Raw genomic sequence first — 20677 nt, 5'->3', positions numbered from 1 at the left:
ATAAGCTAGTTTTCTTTAAGGTAGATTTCATATGACTGTGATTTAAGAACAGTTCAGTGCTTTTCTCAGTCTTCCTATGCACAACATTCATGCAATCCTCAAATAAATGGAAGTACTTAATGCCCATCTATGTCCATCTTCTACAATTTAGAGCAGGTGAATAGGAATGCATAATATCTTTACTTTTGTGAGGGTTTATATTTATTACAAAGCTGTGCTTCTGAACAAATCAAGAAAAGGTGGGTAATTAAGCATGAAAGACAATGTATCATTTCTTCTCAGTCAGAGTTGTATCTAATTCTGGCCTTTCCAACTTTTAAGAGAGGAAAAAATGCTTATCTTCCATCTTTTGGGAGCTGAATGTGTAGTAATTGTGCATTGGACTGCTATCTTTCTACAGGTATTTAAGAGGGATTATTTCTTATCCAAAATTATTTGGTGTCCTCTAAAAATTAAATTTCTGATTTGCAGTTTCTAAAGACATGATTCATATCTGCTGAACACTTTTTAACACAATGGAGACACTCTGTAGGTGATTAGAAGTAAAAGATAGTGAAATATTCACCTTTGTGATGAAAAAGGCAGAACAGATTATTTATTGGGTCTGAACTTATTAACAGTAAGTAGTGATATAAAGACATATTTTATGAAACCTCCTTCTCCAGTGAGTGATGCTTGGGGTAAGTGGGGGGGTCTGCTGGAATGAAAACTTGTCTGACTAGGAAGAACTCAGGGATTCCCACTGAGGAGCTCTTGCAGCATGTACAAAAGCTATGCAGAACTGCAGGAAAGTACTGTTTCAGTAAACATCACAGTTTGATCTCAGAGATATCTGATCATGATGATTCTCCCACAGCACATTTCATACCACTAAATTCTAAATTGCATCTATTTTGGCACAAAAATGTGGGTCCCGGTCATGCAGCAATTGTACTTCCAGCACAAGTCCTTTTCTCATTCAGCAAACTAAGAATGTCGCCTTTGGCATGGATGGCAACAGTCCCACCTCCACCCCTCCACCACCTGCTAGGCAACATACCCTGTCCACAGTTAGAAGAGCTACAACACATGGTGCCCACCCTTCAATTCTGAAGATTTAGCTACTATTTCCAGGTTTCACCCTACATGTAGAGATACTGCAAGTACAGGCTTTAAAGGAATGAAGCAAGGTCTACTTACAATCCACTGACTATATTTAATTCAGCAGAACATTTGTTAATTCCACTCAAACTGCTTCTCAAACAGTCAGATGGAGGAGATGTGTTTGTAAAAGCAGGTAAACTAAGAAGATATTAGACCTTTAATGAAACGAGCAGCAGTGTAAGAAGTAGGTCATGGAAAAAACAAACAAACAAACAAACAAACAAACCCAACCAAACAACCAAACAACAACAATAACAAAAAAACCCACCACTTTTATTATCAGTTTATTTTTTGAGTTTTCTTTCAAGACTAGGAAAATAATTATATTATAAAAGGACTAACAATTTTTAAAAATATAATTTTTTTCACAAGAAATTGTAAATTGGTATATGAGCAGCATTTTTAAAATACATATATTCTGAAAATGCTTAAAATTTGAAGCTTTGAGATAATTTATCATTAAAAGCACTTTCTGGAAACTTTAAATCATATACTGATAAGCACATTGGATGCTAAATAATTTTTCTAATTTTTAATTTTCTTTAATATATTTATTTCCCTTTGCAGATAGAGATACATATAATGATAAGGTCCAAATCATGATTCAGCCTATGATTTCATCCTAGCTAGAAGACAAATAATATTCTAAATATTGGGGCAAAAGCACACATGAAAACACATTGTGAGCACAGTTCTTCAGAGATTCACAAGGCTAAGCATTGCTAAAAAAAAACCAAAAAAACCACCACAAACAAAAAGACCCACCAACCCTTTTGGCAGAAACCAAATGGGAACAACACTGTTTGAATTTTTGCTACAGAAACCACTGAGGGCCAGTACAGTAACTGAAGGAAATCTTTACAAGACAATTAAAAATAGCTGAAACTTTTTGATACATTTAATATTTCATGTTAAATATTCAGCGAATCAAAGATTATTTTATTCCATTTGAAGAGGCACAGTAACCTTTACAATACAATTGAAGGTAAATGCATAAAAAAATATTTTCTATAAGAACTACTTTTTCAGAGTTAGTTATTAAGAAAGTATGGTTGTGGTCTTTTTCCTTCCTTTCTTCAGACCTTATGGCAAAATAGAAGTACAACACCCTTTCAAAGTCCCTTTCCAATTAAGAGGTAATGGGCGCTTATGAAAATGCTTTTAGACTGCATTATGCACAAACCTCCTGAGAGGGAAAAACAAGTCTCATCAGCTTTGTGTGGGTTTTTTGTTTTGATTTGTTTTGTTTTGTTTTGTTTTTTATATGGAGACCTGTCTGAATGGGCAGCAGTATGGAAACATTTGATTTCTTATTCTGCAATGTTACTTCATCTCTTCTGAAAGCCAAATACCTACAAGTGAAGGAAAAATGACAGGCTTCTCAAGATGCCCTAAGGTTGGGCATCTTACTGCAAAAGTACATTTTGTCATTCACAAAATATGCACAATACATTGAACTGGTCATCACAACTGAGATTTGACTGAAGAGACACAGCAGTGTTAAAGCTTTCTATTGCTCCATTGTTTAATGAAGTTTGCTTTGCTGATCCCTTCTGCTTAAGCTTCAGACTTCAATTTTGTCCAGATTTCACCTGTAGCATCTCCTTTTTTCAAGAAAACTCCAAGGGCTGTTGCGTCATGTGGCAACAGTGACCATTGTCCAGGGAGATTACAACCACCAGCAGGGAAACAGATGAGACAAGTCTTTGTTATAAGCACAAGAATCCATTTATTCCCCCCTACCCCGGGCTGGGGAGGGAGTGAGAGCAAAGAAGGGTGAAAATAAAACCAGGCAACATTTTACTGTGTTCTCCCAAATTTGCAGGAACCCTCAATCATTTCATTATGGATTCCTTCTCACTGCCTTTTTGTTGTTGTTGTTTTGGTGTTTTTTTCCCCTATAGTGTAGTATTAACCTTAGTTCTCCTGTGGGGATGTTGCGTATGATTCTGGACTAACAGTGCTTCATTCTACTGATGAGTGCATTATGTGTATAATAACATGATCAGATGTTGGACCAACATCAAGGTACTGCTCTTTAGTGCCATGCTTATCAATGGCTAAACGAAACTCTCTGGCCTTTGGTTTGTCTCTCTATTTGGGTGACTTATGCCACAGAAGGAGCCAAGAGGAAACAGGAAGCCCTGGTAAGACTGAAATTAACCCTGAAGCTGACTAAAGAAGCTAAATGAAAAATATTCTGCGGTAAAGACAACAATTTTCTTATCTCTGAAGTAAGGCTAGCTACCAGGGCTAGTGCTTGGGGATGCTGCTTGAATTAAAAACTACAACAACAACAAAAAAAAAAACAAACAAAAACCCCACAACCGACCAAACAAAAAACACAGCCTAAACAACTAAACCAAACAAAAAACACCACAAAGCAAAAACCCACAAAACCCCCGAACACATAACCTTGGACGTGGGTGGTAAAAGAATAAAGGACTATGTTTCATTTCTGTTCGTTTCCTTTTATGCTAAGTCTTCTAAAATCGTATGTCTGGGTTATGTATATTTTCATTTACCTCACACGTTATGTTAGCAAAAAGCTGTGCAAACTGTGTATGTGCAAACACTCGTACCCTTGTGAAAGTGAAGGGACAATGCAAACTATTGCACAACTCACAGTTACTATTTGATTCTTTGTAACTTTCATGTCACTGCTCGTACCGGTAAGTGAAATTCCTCATTTGCATCAATTTTTCATCCGTTTTAGAACATGGAGGTTTCTGAGGATTGCAGTCTCCGGGCGGCTTTATACAGAGAGGGATATGACAGTGGTACGATTTGCTGCCAGGGAAAAAAACCAAAAAAACCCCAAAAAAACACCAAACCAAACCAACGAACAAACAAAAAACACCACAAAACCCAAAAACCAGTAAAACAAAACAAAAAACCCCACCAACAACAAAAAAAGCACAACATGATTCTTAGAATCATCTTAGGGACCTGGTAATGCTGCTCCTGAATTACTCTATGTAAACTTGTCACTCCACGTCCTCCATTAAAAATGTGTTAAATCCAACTATTTCAAAGAGAACAAAGAAGGCAGAGTGAGGTACGGAGCTCTAAACCCCAAGCATCACTAACTTCCGCAAGGTGCGGGGAAGAACGGGGCCGGCAACAGCTCTTCCATCAGCAAGCGCAAACCGAGCAAGCGACGAGGAGGCTGGAGACGCCCTCACACCAACGACGCGGTCAGCGTCCTCTCCGCAGCAAGGTCCCGGGGAAGCATCGGATGCGGCCGCCGGCCGAACACGAGGCCGACGGCGACGATCATCGCTCCGCAGCCGCGCTCCCGCCCTGTCGAGGCCGTGCCCGCCGCCCCGCCGCGCCAGACCCCAGCCAGCCCGGTTACCCGCGGGGTCTTTCCCGAGGCGCCGGCGCCCCCTCGCTCCGCAGAGTGCCCTCTTCTCTCCCACCGCCTTTCCCGGAGCGTGCCCGGAGCGGCCCCGAGCGGCGCCGTCGGGCGTGCAGCGGGACGGTCCCGGAGGGAGCCGCGGGGTCCCGCCAGCCGCGAAGCCGCGGCCCCTCACCGCGCCGCCCTTGAAATGGCCGCCCTGCCGCGCGGCCCTCCCTCCTCCGCGCTCCCCTCGCCCCCGGGGGAGACACACACCCCCAACCGCGGCACTCCGCGGAGCCGGGGGCGCTCCGACCTCCGCTCCGCGGAGTCGCCCTGCTCTCCCCGGAACGCGGTGGGGCGGGAGCGAGGGTGGCAGAGGGGGGAAGCAACCGCGCCGCCGCCCGCGTCGGGGGGGCGGGGGCACCGCGCCTTGCGGGGCTGCGGGGGCGCCGCACGAGCTCGCTCCTCACGGCCGGGAGGGTTAATAAAGGCCGGCGGCCGCCTGCCCGCGGCGCGGCTACGGCCGGGGGTGCCTCTCCGCGGCCCAGCAGCCGCCGGGATAGGGGTGGCTCGCCCGCCCGCCGGCCGCTCCGCGAACCGCTCTGCCTCCCCGAGGTGCCGCCGCTGCCTCGGCGGGACTCGCCGGCGTGTGAGCCGCCGCGCGGAAGGAGCCGCTCCGCCTCTGACAGAGACGCGCCCCCTCCTCCCCTCCCCGCCGCCCGCCCGCCCTCACCTCGAGCTGGCGCTGCCTCCCCGCTCCGCCGCCGCCGCCTCGCCCGCTCGCCACTGCGCCCCGCTGCTGTCCCCCTGGCGCCTGGCCCCGCCGAGGGGCAGGTGGCCAGCCCAGCCCTCTCCCCCGCTGCCCTGCTGCGGCTGCTGCATCTCTCGTCCCCCGCTGCAGGGAAGTCTCAGCGGCGATTGCCGAGAGGGAGGAGAGGACAGGCGAAGAGTGAAGCCGCCGGCGGCTCGGGCAGCGCGCTGCGTCTGTGTCTCCGGGGATGGACTGGGCTTCGTCCTGCGCCTCAGCCTGCCCGCGGAGAGGAGGGCGGTGATCGTCCGCCCAGCCCGCCAGGGAGGAGAGGCACCCCGGTTAAATGTCACGGCTCCCCGCCCGCTCCCCGCCGCCACCCCGCGTATCGCTCACCTCGGGAGGGGGCCGTGAAGGTGGCGGCAGAGGCAGCCCCGGCTGCGGCGCGCCCCGCAGCCGTTCGCCGTGAGGGAGCTCCCCGGCAGCCGCCAGGTAAGAGACGGGCACCCTCCCGGTGCCGTCGGGGGTGGCGGCCGCAGGGAGCCCGCCCGTGAGGGCAGCATAAGTTCCGCGTGGGGGGGGGTGGGGGGAAGAGGATCCCCGCGTCATGGGGATTTGCGACTCCCGATGTGTGGGCTGCGGGGGTCGAGAGTCGGCGGGACGCGGCGCAGCAGAGCTATCCATCGCCGCCCGCGCTGGCTGGCCTCGTCCCCGGCCCCCCGAGGGCTCTTGGACGAGCGGGGGACGGCGCTGCCCGCCCGGCAGCGGGGAGTGGTGACGGGGGGGGGGGGTGTCGGGCTGCCCCAGTCGTGGTCTGGGGGGGCGGGACGCCGTGCCCAGCATCACACCTACCCTGGGGAAGAGCTTTCCCCGCCGGGCGAGGAACTGTGCGATTGGAGCAGAAGTCCTCCGGGTGCCCCGAGCGACGTGACAAAAACACAATAGTCCTTTGTCACCAGCTAAGAGATGTTTCTACACCTGTGCCCGCTGCTGCGGTGGATGTGCTCGCTGGAGTACGTGTATCAGTAAAGTGGGTCTTAGGAGGTGATGGTGGTGCACGGTGAAGGCACTGTTTCATCTTTTGCACAGCAGATCCAAAATAGCCCCCCCTTTTAGGGGGAAGCTCGAAGTACATGCAGGTGCTTTGGAACATACCTGGAAGAAAAATTAACGGCAAGAAAATCATCTACTGATTCATCATTTGTCCAGTCCCTTGAGTCTAAAATATAAGGTTTTACAAGTCCTGTTCTATAGTTGCTGGAGTAGAACAGCAGTGTTTTGAATGTTCTCAAGCCTTTTCCCCTCTAGCTTTCCTTGCAAGCAAAGAGCTGCAGTGTGTTTTTATTACATGCTGCTGTTTTAAAATACTGGTATTTCAAAATACTTTCTCATTTAAAAAGAAAAAACATCTCATATAAAAAGGAAAAATGTCTGAACACTGAACACTTCAAAAATAAATCAGATCTGAATTTGCATCGCTTGCCAAGTGCTGGGTGGTGGTGGTGGGGGCAGAAAGAAGCATACAGCTTTTCTGTGCCTTTGTCATGAAAATGAGCCATGCAGTCTTTATTTCAGTCAAAACTACTGCACTGAGGGAGTGGAAATGAAAATTCGTTTCTGTAGTGTTCATGGAGGTAAGCCATAACCTGTAAAGCATGAACACAATAATTCTGAAGCATTACCCCAATTTTTACTGTGACACATATGGAATTGACAGATCTACAATGTAGAGAATGTGTAAGATTTCACCTCAAACCAATGTATATGACCTAAAATAACTATATAGCATTTAACTTATCATTCAGGACTACAACAGCTGCCTCCACACAAAAAAGAAAATAAGGAGGGGAAGAAGAAAAAAAAAAAAAAAAAAAAAAAAAAAAAAAAAAAAAAAAAAGGGTGCCAGGAGGTATAATAAAAGAGTATGTTTTCCTGAGCATCTACCTTCCAGTGAAAAGCCTAAAATTAAGAGATGGTCTCTGTTCTTGCTGTAAGCAATCGAGGCACCAACAGTTCCATTAGAGGCTACACCCTTTCCAGGAAGTGTTTCATTGTAGAGTTGGAGCTGCTGTGTGGTCTACTTTGCTACATAATGGGCCACACGGAAGCGTGCACTGACGTCAGTATGTTCCTACTCCTACTACGTATATGTACATGTAAATATCCCAGTCAAAATGGGATTTGGTATTTTTTCTTCAGATCAGCACTTAAAATGATTGACTCCTCAGCTACTGTGCCGCCTCCTTATTTTTCTTGAAAACTGGTTTTGACAGTAGCTAATATAAGTGCATCAGAACTGCAATACTATTCCTTTTAGGTAAACAGAATATCCCTGCAAACTGTTTTTACTGCTCTGAATTCCCTCTTCAGAGAGTAAGAATAACACCTACATGGACTCAACAACAGAAGGTGTGATCAACTACACAGAAACAGTGTGGTTTGGTAGAACAGGTATCAGATCTTTTGTTATTGTTCTAGAATCCAGATATTCTGTGAAAGGGCTCTGGGAGGAAATGTTATCCTAGGTAGTAGCAGCAAGAGGTGAAAATGTACAAAGTATTAGGGAAGTTGTTAGCTTAAGCAGCTGTCCCCAAGTTCTGTGATTAATACTCAGTTGGCATGCTACTGTGAACTAATACCAGGATGTGGGTATCCTGCAGTTAAGAAAAAAGACCAAAGTAACTTGTCCTTTATACTTCTGCAGCTGTATAATTTTTCTCCAATACAGACCGTTAAGGAGGTCTGAAGATTGGAATATTAGTGGCCCTGTGCCGAGTTTAACAATGTAAGTCTATGTTCATGCCTTTTTAATATTGTATTAAGACCATTCAAATAACAGAAGCACAGGGTGGGTGTGGTTATTGGAGAGGGAGCGTATTGGTAAAAATTCTAGGAGGATTCCTATGGTGATTTTTCTAAGTCATGCTGATATGACTGATGCTTGTTTTTAGAGGTGGGGTTTTTTGTGGGGTTGGTTGTTTTTTTTGGTTGGTTTTTTTTTTGTGTTTTTTGTTTGTTTGTTTGTTTGTTTTGTTTTATTTTGTGTGTGTGTGGGTGGGTGGGTTTTTTTTAATACCTTTTGGCTGTCTAAACCCTAGTGAATAAAGCAGAGCGGGGTGTGTGTGTGTGTGTTAAGGAGTTCTGAAGGCTTTGGATGTCACTGTCTGTTGGTTCATTGGCTAATTCTTTGTAAGAAGGTGGATTTCCTTATAGCTGTTGCTGGTAATTAAAAATCCAGATGTTGGACAAGTAGAGGGATAAGTGGATCAATGTCAGCAAATTTATATGATACTGGGTATGTGTACTGCTGCATTCTCCTGTTGCAAAGGAGGTTATTTGGCTACTTGTACTGTGATACATTATGTTGAGCACATTCCCATTCTCTATGCTTTCTCTTCATTTTTTGTATAGATATTCAGGAAATTTAAGAAAATTCTATTTCTAATTAGTCACTGATTGACATGCCTCTGTCATAAGGCTGATTTGGCTAGGCTGTGTCTAATTATGAATCTTTAGAAATTATGGCTCATTTCTAATTAGTACAGTGACTAGTTTAACTATTGATTTTCCAAAATGTTTTCATCTCATGTATTTTCAACCAGACACTCACTTTTTCACCTATTTTGAAAGCATAAAATTAAGATTTTTATTCTTTTCTGGACAGTGTGGCCTTTCTGTTATCCTAGAAAAACATTAGATGAGATTACTAGGGATTGAATGGGATTGAAATGTTTGAAATTTATAGACATTGGTACTCAAGATATGCAATATACCAATTAGTGTTTTCTGTGCTGAGATATCAATATTATTCCCATAAGATGTGCTGAGTAGAATTCGTATTTGAGCTGCTTCCCATCTCATAAGCCTTTTGATTCTGGGGGACAATTTGATATCTTAATGATGAAAATCTGTGGAGGGAGAAAACACAGAAGATATACTGTCATCACTGTTGCATAATGACATTTTGGTGGCCCATTTTCTGTTGATAAAATGCAAATCTTGTGATTTTTTTTTTTTTTTTTTTCCCTCTCAGCAACTATTCTATGAAGCAGTAGTTCATGAGATTATTTATAAACATCCTGATCACAGTTGTTATCTGATTAAAGTCTAATCTCTCATTCCCATTGAAACTGGAAGTAGATATTTGTATCAGCAGATTGTAGGAAAGTCTTGTTATATCTTGATATATTGTTAATATTTTCAGATTGATTATTGTTAGAAAAGTCCTATTAGGTCAGTGTGGATATTTAGTGGACATCTCTTATGTGTGGTGGAATTAGTGGACCATTTAACCCATCCACCAGAAGTACTCCTAATTACATGCAAATAGAAATACAGGTGCACTACAATTAATATTTTATTGAAGGTGGAAATATTTTAAACGGCTTCTTACTACTGACTTGCACTTCTGTTAATAGTTTTCTAATTCCTTTCATAGTAGGCAAGTTTTGCAAGGAAATGCCATGATCGTACCTGTGTTGGTGTATTTTAAATGGCATAGTCAAAGTAGGTGATTCTTAAAAAAAAAAAAAAATTCAGAAGAATTGATGTGTCTGAAGGAAATGGATGTCTGGATTTTCATATAGTGGTCCTATTTCCTAAAACCAAAGAAAACTGAGAAAATTTGGTTTTAGTAGGACAAATACAGTGATATAACTTATTAGCTGTCAATCTCAAAATTAAAGTTGCAATGAAAGAAAAAAATAGAGTATTTGCAAACTTTTGTCATCTTTGGAAATAAAACTATAATGTATTTGAATGGAGTAAACTGAATCATCTTCAGCAGAAATACTTGTCTGTATAAAAAAATATTTCTTCATTGTGGGTTTTGTGTGATTAACTGCAAAATGCTTGTCCTTTTGTCAGATTCAGGAAGAAGAATTATTCTACAATCTTATTTATTTAGCTAGTATTTATGCAACAGTACCATGATGAATATTTTATAATTTTTAATAAACATATATTCTATTTCTACTGTTGTGTTGTGTTTTGTTTTGGGGTTTGTTTGTTTGTTTGTTTTGTGGTTTTTTGTTTGTTTTCTTTTGTTTTTTTTAATAAAATTTTAATTACTTCTTAAAGCCATTATTCTTCAGGTAAAGATAGATTGTTTTATATGGTAAGAAAACCAGATATACCCTGTAAAACTCTATAGGTAAGGAATCTTAACTCTTACTCTTTTTAATATTTGAAGTTATACTTCAGAAAGTTTCATTTGTTGTGATATTGATGTTTAATGCCTAGGAGCAACTAGTGTTCACTAGTTAAGATTAGAGGAACATAATAGCACTCCATACCCCTCACTTCTCCCTGTCCCTCAGTCCCTCATGATTTTAAGTACACCTGTCTTCAGTGTTGAATATTTCTAAGAGCCATGGGGTGGCATTTACTGAGGCTGGCCAAAGGCTGTCTTTGAGCTGGACAAATGCAGATCTCCATTTCTAAGGGAAGAGTGGGCTTTCACTGCACTCCCCTTTTTAGCATGTTTCATGTAACTACGAGTATAATATAGAGGATAACATCACTAGAGAAACCAATTAGGCTGGTCTTAGAACAGGACAGCTACTTAGATTGTCATCCTCTGTTCACTTTCTAACTTGCAGTTTACCCTTTCATCCTATTGTTTCCTCTACTTTATCTTATTTCTGAGAAAACACAAAGTTTTCTTCAAATTGTAATTATTTCTCAACTGCTGCAATTCATAAACTGCATTTCAGCTTGTGTTTTGGTGAACTATTTGTGGAATAGCAGTATATGCTGGCTGTCAAGAGTTTCATAAGAGAGGATTTCCGAGGAAAATCTCTGTTTAGCATCTTCAGGATTCTGTTTCCTTTGACACAGAAAGTTTTGTGCTTCTCTGTGGAAGTTATTAAGTAGATTCCCATTCACAGCACGCATGAGCCTCATCACTGATATTTTCTCATGGCTGCCCTACAACTTTTGCAGGCCAACATGTACCACAGTCAACTGAAATTATCACAGCTCCACCATATTTGCAATGCAACAGTTATGCAGGCAGGTAACCTGTGTGGGGAGGACACATACAGAGACCCAACTATGTTTTGTCATGGTTATAGAGACTGAGATAACTGCAAGAGAGACAAAAGAAGAAAAACAATCTCCTTGGAAAAAAAGAAATTCTGCTTCTCTTTAGGCCCTGGAGAATAAAAAGGAAGGAGAGATTTCAAGATTGTGAGATTTTACAACTCTGCAGACCCTTAGTTGGGATAGATAAATCCTGGTAGCCCTAGTAAAGAAGAGTTAGATTTTGTGGCTGTTAGTTACAAAATCTCATGTTTCTGAAATGGAAAGGGCTAGAGAAGATTGAAGCTGGAGCAGTAGACTGTGACAGGGAATGAGAGAGCCAGACAAGTCTGTGTCCTCTAAGCATCAATTTGCCTCGCTGTTCTCAGAAGTAACCAACTACACTTATGCTTAAACACTGTGATTCAATTTTCCAGGCATAGCAATAACTGCTCTGAAAAAAGAGACTGGTATTCCTTTCATGGGTGTTAGAAAGTGTTGAAATTCAGAAAACCACTCCTCTCCAATGGCTCCATGTGAGTACAAGACTTGCTTTAGATGTTCCTCTGAATGCCTGCAGTGCTGTATGTAACTATCAAAACCAGAACAATTATACACAAGAAAAGATAAGACTTACCATTCCATTAAATAGAAAGTATTACTTTGACCATTAGTAGCAGGAATAGATTTTTTTTTATTCGAAAGCCAGGAAAAAATTAATGTTAATAATGTATGTGGGGAGGAACCATTGTGGAAAATGGGTTCTGTTTGTGGCAGTACATGAAGTAGTCTGGAAGAATATCCAGAATTCTACATTGGCCAAGCCTTTATAATCCTTTTCATTGTCTTTCTGGTTTTTGTTGTTGTTGTTGTTGTTGTTGTGAGGGAGGGGGTGTTGTTGGTTTGGTTGGTTGGTTTTTTTGGGGGGGGAGTTTTTTATTCTTTCTGGGACTACTTAGTGGGACCAACCAAATCTATTGAGAAAATAGCTGTCTTGTGACAGCTTTTGACTGTTCCATTCCCAGTGTAAACTGGCACACTTTGCAATGAGGAAGCTCTTTGGGCTGTAGGCAACATGTGAAAACAGAATATATTCATTTATTGCAGTCTGGGTAGTGAAAGCCTTCAAAGAGTGAGATAAAATTTCTCTGTGTTCACAACATAAACAGACCCTAGTACAAACAAGAATTCATTCCAATTGGGAATGGATTGAGTTTGCTAGAATAGGTTATAAAGTAGATAAGTAGATTCACATAAGCTTAAACCCTAAGAAATAATTGTTTCTGTTGTCTCCCTAGACAAAGAGAAGGGTGTAATTATCTTAGAGTTCTTACAAATGTAGTGAAAAAAATGTATCAAGACAAGAGGCAGTGGAACAATTGTAGAAATTAAACTGCAGTAAATCAAGCTTGCAATAGCTTTCTTCCTAGATTTCTGAAGGAAATGCATAGCTGAGCACCTGAGTAACTTCTGAATCTATAGTTTATTTTTAAATGCAGTGTCTGATCTGGAGGATAGCCACTTATTAGGAAGAAAATTGATGTCAGGAATTGCTAAGTAGTCTTCAAACCCCAAGAAGTAATTGAGAAAAATAAATGAAGTCAACATCTCAAAACATCTAGATGAACTTGTCAGGAGGATATGATTTCTGCCCACTTTAAGGAGACAAGTATACAAATCTACCATGAAAACTGTCCTGTCCAGCTTTGTTCTCACTGCTAGCATGGCTTAAAGTGAATGTACATTCTTATTATAAAACACTTTTCCTACGGGTAACATATTTCTTCAAGCTGTTCATATAGTGTTATAAAAAGTTTGATTAAAGGAACAAAGTTGCATATGTATTCTTAAGAAAGGAAAAAGATTATAAATTATTTGTTTTTTCTATTCTTTGCAACAAATGCTTCTCTTTTTTGCAGACCATTTTCTGAAAATGGAAGGTGTGTTGAGCTATTAGGTCTTTCCTATTTCTTTTAGGGATAGAGTTTTCAGAACAGTAGTCATTTGGGACTTTGAAAAAACTAGTTCTTGTAAGAAATAGATATAATTTCTACTTTGACATAGAAGTAATTAAATAGTGGCCAGTGTTATGCATTGGGGACTGCAAAATAAGTCATCAAATTACTCCTGTCAAACAATTACTGTGGAAAGAAATTACAAAGTTTTATACATGAAAATAAAAATTAAGAAGAATAGAAAAATCTTACTTAAATCTATTCCGTAATTATTTTGTACTTTCCCTTTGTGAACATTTTTTTGTAGTTTTGAAAACAGACAAAGGTAAAAAAGGAAAAAAAAAAAAAATCACTGTGATGTGTAGATAATTAAATCCCTACATGTACTTTATGATTAATATGCTAAACTTTGAAATGGAAAAAGTAGAGATATGATGAAGGTATATAATAATATTCTAGTTTCTATTCTATTTTCCCCATTAAACAAACAAAAAGTCATGTGATGGGTAAAGAAATTTGAATTGCTAACTATTTTAAAATTAATAGTCCATTAACCAAACAGTATTGAAGTAAGAATTTTAGGATTTTTTTTCCCCAAAACTATAGAGGTATTTTTCCCAAAATATTCAGGCTTTTTCTTTTTTTTTTTTTTAAACATCAATAGAAGAACAAAACAAGATTACAAAAACAACAAAAAAAACAAAAAAAAAAACCAAAAAACAAAACAAAAAACAAAACAAAACAAAAACAAAACAAAAAAAACAACAAACAAACAACAACAAAAAAAAACAAAACACCAAAAACATGCTCTGAATGTTGTAAAGAAATCTTTTGCACTACACCGTGTTGCACAATTGCTTCCCTGGGTTTGGGAGGTTTATCTTTTCCTGTGGGGCTTTAACTGTTCAGCTGAAGCTATTTACATTGCTCAAAAGGAAGGGTACCAGAGAGTAGGAACAATCAATTTGATGGCTGCTCCATTGGTTACAGCACCACTAACCAACTTGATTTACATGGCTATTTGACCAGTAGGTGCTACTCTCCATAGTCCTGCTTAAAAGCAGTTCACTTTGCAGTGTGGGTAGACAGTAGCCTTCAAATGCTTACACCAACACTTGGTTATAATCATGTAGTGTGTTACAGCAATACACCATCTTGATACCAGATTGGACAACAACCAAATGTGAGTTTTTACTTCTGCTTAATATTGCTTGATTTTACATTAAAGCAGCTTGTAAGTATTTGAGGTTTTCTCTTTCATTTGAATCTACTTCAGGTGAGAGTTGCTGAAAAGAGATTATTGTTAGATTTAACAGCTAGCAGGCTTAAATAGTTCATTGCTCATTCAGTTAGGGTAACAGTACTGAATATTTGGTTCATCTAAAGATAATGTGTTTTTTTTTTTCACTGCTGCCTTTTGTAAAGCAATGAAGCTATTGCTTAGTCTGCAGTTCAGAGACACTGTTGCTTAGCTAGAAAATGGAGTTTTACTGGAAGAAAGGAAATATTTAATGTAGAAGAATCAATCATCATCATTTTAGATGTTCTATATGAGGAATCTGTATAATGTCCATGGCTGCTAGAATTTACACTTAAATGTGTAATCAAGGTCAGTTTTATTTTATTCATATTCCAGCACAGTATTACTGGTATATGGAAGGATACTAAATGAGTGCCTTTAATTTATCAAGAGCCAAAATTTCTGCTTTAATTACATCCATCCTAACTGTATGGTGTTTCTGTTGGTACTAGTAATATTTTATATGCTTTGTGGACACATGAAAAATATACTATGCCAGAATGATAGAGAAGAGTACATGCATTTAAAATTTTTCTATTTTTGATTGGAAGAGATATCATTACTTGAAGAATTGCTGTCTTCAAGTACTTTCACTCCGGACATCTCCTTGGACATGTCCTTTACCTTACACAGAGGTAAAAAAGGAAAACAAAGAGATACTGAAAGCTAACATGGCTATAAATTCCTAAAACTTCTTCAACTGTGCCATCAGACATGCAAACTCAGTTTGGACTATATCATGGATATGCTTTCTTCAACAGCTGCCAAAATAGAACCTGTTCTACCACAACATTTTATGTGAAGGCAATATGATCATATCTCAGATTTGAAAAAGTGAATAATTCTGAAAATTAGGTCATGGCTTTGGGCCCATAACAAGTTACATTCTGTTTGATATTGGCTGTGTACCTAACAAAACTTTATAACTTACTGTTTGTTCAGTATTTCTGAAGGAAGCAGAAAACTGAAGAAAGTAATCCTGTAATATATACATAATATTGTGTTCCTTTCTGTTGACCTAAATTAAAGCAATTACATTTTAAACTCACCAGAAGGACTTACTCTACTAAGGCTCACTGAAATTTACAGTAAGCAGCACAGCTTCAAGTTCTTTTGAAACTTCTGTTCTACCAGTCTAGGTTCACACATACAGGAATGACCTGTTATTCTTCTTATAATACAAACTGATGTCCATTTAAAAGTTTAGTCGTTTTTGGGGTTTTTTTTGGGTTTTTTTTGGTTTTTTTGCATACATTTTCATGCAAATTTGAAGTCTGTGTTCCAAAAAAATATTTCAGTGACTTGTATGTAGATACCCCCTGAGAAAGCATACTAATTTTTCTTAAGAACAACTGCTAATAATGAAATATTCCACAAACTGAAAAATAATCAATGTTTCTGCTTTTTTTCTGTATCTCCTTTGGTGGGATTTTTACATTTTTATACAAGTAATCCAATATTTAAGAATATTTATGGCCAGGGTTCACTTAGAGTTTCTGCAGTTTTCAGGAAAATCATTTAGACCTGTGTATGAACTGTATAGTTTTCTCTTTCTCCTGTAGTTTAATTCCAATTAATAACTACCAGTACATCCTTCAAAATTAACAACAGAGCTACTGCTCACTAATACTTATTCTGTGTTATTTGTAAAACACTGAAAATATTATTTCCTTTCCTAAACCTGTATTGTGAGAGGTGATTGTAGATTATTCTTTTAATCTGCTACCAGTAGCATTTTTACTTTGAAATGCAAACACTGAGCTCTGTTGAAGTGGTGAGTGCATGACCTCTGATATTACTTATTATTAGCCTTGCAGCTTGTTCCACAAATGTTTTGCATGAGAAAAAAAAAAAAAAAAATCAAGTTATTGATAATACGCACTCTGTTTGTATCACATATTAATGCAAACTTTTTCTATTTATGGTGGCAATCACTAGATGGCACTGCTCTATGGTCTTGTTAAGATGTTCTATTTTCCTTTTCTCAAAATAATAACTTTCTTCCCTGATATATGGAATAATGAATTGTTCCTGGCTTTGTGGTATTATTTATCCAGTATTTGTGGCAAATGACAAAAAAATTGGATAAATATATATTTTTAGGAAGGTTAAATCCCTGAACATGATGTTTTAGTTAAGTGTTTGGCATGAGGAAAACCATGCTGTTTGCTAATCTCTGTTCCAGGACTAGTAAAAATAGTAAATGTCAGAAAAAAAGCCACAATGAGAACACTCTTCAATTTCTGTGTTTGTTGGTATCTCTGCCAGTTGTAAATCAGCATGTTAGTTGTCTCTTTTACTTCTTGGCAGGAGGGTTATTGTGTAATCCTGAACTTGCTAGCTGGCAATTCTAACTTTTCTAATCTTCAGTTGCTCAATTGTCAATGCAGTCAATTCAGTCTTTAGCCAAGTGCATGAGGAAGAAGAAGGTAGGAGACAATGTAATCCCTTCTGTCACTGGAATGTTAGCACAGTGTATGTGGGTGATGCTATTAATTCAACACAGTTCTGTGAATAGACTGCTCTAACAACTTTACCTCCAGGTCAAAAATGTACTTAGGGCATCATCAGTGCAACAACACTTACTAGACAGCAACTAAAAAATTAAAGGGTGTCGCAGACCTGAAACCATCAGCAGCAGCAGCACCCTGTCAAGATAAGGAAGCAGGAGCTGTTTTTTGAGTGTGGCGTCCTTTCAAAGTTTAGGGTACCATCACTGACTCTACTACTAAAGTTAAAGAAGAAGTGGTAGCAAGTTTTGTAGGACTTCTGTAGAGGGGAGTGCCTTAAAAGTCCTCATTCATTGGTTTATTTTACTTACTTTACTCCTATGGTTTTTGTTTGTTTGTTTGTTTTGTATTTTTTGTTTGTTTGTTTTGTTTTGTTTAATTATGGCACTCTGGCATACTGTGGCTCCAGGCCTATGTGGTTCCTTAATTATTTGAAGAACAGTATAAAAGAGTACATGTGTCTAATGGCTGCATATAAATGGAACTTCTTTTGATCTTCAGTAAAGCTGTCTCAGGAGTGTTTTTAGTTCTGGCTGGAAGAACTGCAAGGCATTTTTTAACCTGAAAGTGACTGAGATTCTCTTAATATCAAGCTCACTGTGGGATTCTTTCAAGAATAGGTGCCAATACTGTCAGTAATGACAGCCAGTAGGCATTTTCTGTTGTCTAATTTTGAATGATTAAAGAGTCAGACACTAATTTTTGAGCTTGTCATTTGCAAAGAATTCTACTCTTTGGAATTAGGATGGTAGTTGCACTTATGCATGTGATTTTGGGGTCCAGAGTCAGGATTTACCAGGCTAGCTTTTGATGAAAATTAAATTTGCACTCCTATGTGTTCATACTGTGTAACATAATGACTGTGAAGCTTTAAATGAGTGGCTTTTTTCAGCTTGGTAATTTTTAGTGCTGAAAATGGAGTGACTCTCCTTTCAAAAATGCATTCATAAAAAGGCAACAGTAGTTAACTTGAGACATTCAGAAAATATTTTTCAAAGACAAAACTATAGATACTTTGACAGAAAATATTCTTTCATGAACAGCTTTTCAACAATTGGCTTCTTTTTTAATAACAAAAATGAAGTTAAATTATTTTTCTTAAATTAATTCCAAAAACAAAGATGTAAATTTCATTATGCATTTACTTAACCTGATTATTCTTGTGAAATTATAATTTTAAGTAATCTGCACTTTTGGCTTTGGTGATGATAATTTGCCTAGGAGTGAGCTAGATGAAAATAAATTTTGCAGAAGTTATCCCTTAATAATTTTGGAATTTCATGAAAGATTGACAAAGAAATCAATAAAATCTGATTATTTCATAATCCATCATTTTTGATGTGAAGATTCTGGGGCCTGAGTTCAGTGTTGGCATGGTAATACTCTGCTTGTGAAGCTGTCAGTTTAGATTGTATTTTAATTAGCATTTTTGGATTGAAGTAGAATGCAGGATGAGGCAGTAGTAATGCTAGCTTTGAATTGGAAGAATCTAGGCTGAAGAATTATTTGCCCTAGATAATGAGACTGTTGTCGGTATCTCCATGCTGCAACCACGTGTTTGAGATAGGCATATCAATACGGGAATAATTATTGATTTTATCACCTTCTGGTTTTTATAACAATATGTTTGTGTCTGATTTCCTGTTTGCTGTTTCATTTTAAAGAATAACGTTTGTGGACTTTGCCAAAGTTGCAGTGAGAAAACTGTCTCTTCACCAGGAATTGAGTAAGCAGTCCTGTTTATGAGTACATTTCACCAGTGGTTGGAATCTGAACCTCATTCTGTATTAATTTCAGAGTACAGTTCACTGAATTGGTGAATATCTTAAGTGAGACTAGATGAAGTGTGACTGAATTACACAAGAAATATCATATAGACTGCACTGTAACAACAGAAATGTCTTAAAATTACTCACTTTCTTATACTACTAGGAAGGTGATTTTAGTAACACAAGATAGCAGTGCTATGCCTAAGGCTGTTCTGTCTTACTTGTCTCGAGTCAAACTAAAATCTTCTTCCCCTACTCCCCTCACTGCCTTGCTTTCAGTTAAAGCTATTAAAAAAAAAAAAAAAAACCCAACAGACAGACATATTATAGTTTGCTTGGCAGGAGATTGAGGCTGCCACATTTCTGTCTTTGATTCCTTGTAGAAAACTTGATGACAAGGATCCTCTTTTAGTGAAAGTCGGGGGAAAAAAACCCTCCACTGTAAAAGGATGGAAAACTTTTTTTTTCCTTGGGACATGACCTCTTGGTTGTTCTTTGAGGAAGCAGTAATCCAGGTACTTAGGAAATATTCAATAGTGGTTTATTTACAATGTCTTAGAAGACTGTGGAAGTTTCAGATTTTTATTTCAAAGTTACCTAAATTTGGCCACTTTGTTTCATAATTGGTACTAGGATTTAAAAACTAAACTAAACAAAAAAGAGTCTGATTCACTTCTGAACATATGCACAGTTTTGAAACTATTATTTTGAATGAAAGTAGCAAGCAATAATTTGAGGCTATTCTATTTGTGAGAGTATTATATGTGAGAATATATTTATATATAAAATACTGTTTTTCTTTGAATATTTTGTGTATATAAAACCAACTTCTTTATATGTGTTGTGAATAGAAAGGAAGCTTCAAAAAAGATTTGTCAGAGAGATCTTGCCATTGAGTCATGAGGTTCAGAAAGGACTACTTTCCTTTCTTAACACATTCTCAGAGACACATCTAAGTGTAACTGGAGCTAATCCTAGTCAGACTTGGTCAGGTCTAAAGGATTGTGTAAGTGCAATTGAGCCTTTATATAACTTCGTCCTTCGTATGACTAAGGATGGCAACCCAAATATATTTATAAGGATAAAATAAATAATTTATTTAAATAGATGATGTTTATGCTAATGATTAAGCTGAAAGCATTCAGAATTTTTAACTACAAAATATTAGTTATAACTATTATAGTGTATTATTTTTGAAACTATATAGCAGCAATGATATTAAAACTATCAAAATAATTAAGGCAGATTGACATTACTCACCCAAATCAATGACTATGGGGAAATCTTTTTCACTCAGCCTTGAGGAGTGTCCCAGATCAAGGAAGAAACCTTCACACACTCTCTAAAAAGGGGATGTATATTAGAAGACCCTGCCATCAAAAAGTGGGATGGGGCTTCTCCAGTATAAAATGATTAACTATGTTATACCTCCATGCCAGCTGTGTCAACTCAGCAGATTTACATAAGTCATAACTGCTATCACTTGTTTGTTCTCTTACCAAAAAAATTGCCACACATTGACTGGTGCCAGTTTGCTGGTATTGCTGCAGAAAGGTATTGTTCTTCCTATCCTCAGCATATTTGGCTTTGAGACTCAAGAGTCAGTATGGTCTCTGCATTCTTCAATACCAAAAGCAGTGTGATTCTCCTTCCTCTGTCCTCCACGGATAATTTTTGCAAAATAGGGTAAAGTGTGAACTGTTTTAACTTTTACTCCTACTGAGGCAGAGCATTCTGCTACACTGCATCCCCTGACTGAAGTCAATCTAAAAACATTTACAGCTTTGTATGCACTGTGATTACAGCTAAATACCTTAACAAATGCACTTACTGAATCTTTTAAGTTATCATGGATAGTTACTGCTTTATAGAATGTAACATATTAAGA

General features: G+C 39.0%; 1 protein-coding gene across 2 annotated transcripts in view; it reads left to right on the top strand.

The window, feature by feature from the left end:
* The first annotated feature begins 5590 nt into the window (after positions 1–5590).
* LINGO2 (leucine rich repeat and Ig domain containing 2) overlaps positions 5591–20677 on the top strand; it is a 467557-nt gene continuing 452470 nt past the window's right edge. For both annotated transcript variants that reach the window (XM_040090096.2, XM_058424072.1), the window contains exon 1: positions 5591–5726. The gene's annotated coding sequence lies outside the window, so the exon portion shown is untranslated. The remainder of the gene's footprint in view (positions 5727–20677) is intronic.

The sequence above is a fragment of the Hirundo rustica genome, chromosome Z (genome assembly GCF_015227805.2).
Source record: "Hirundo rustica isolate bHirRus1 chromosome Z, bHirRus1.pri.v3, whole genome shotgun sequence".
In the NCBI taxonomy this organism is placed as follows: domain Eukaryota; kingdom Metazoa; phylum Chordata; class Aves; order Passeriformes; family Hirundinidae; genus Hirundo; species Hirundo rustica.
The sequence above is the reverse complement of the archived record's forward strand: the minus strand, read 5'-3'. Positions and strand labels throughout refer to the sequence as shown.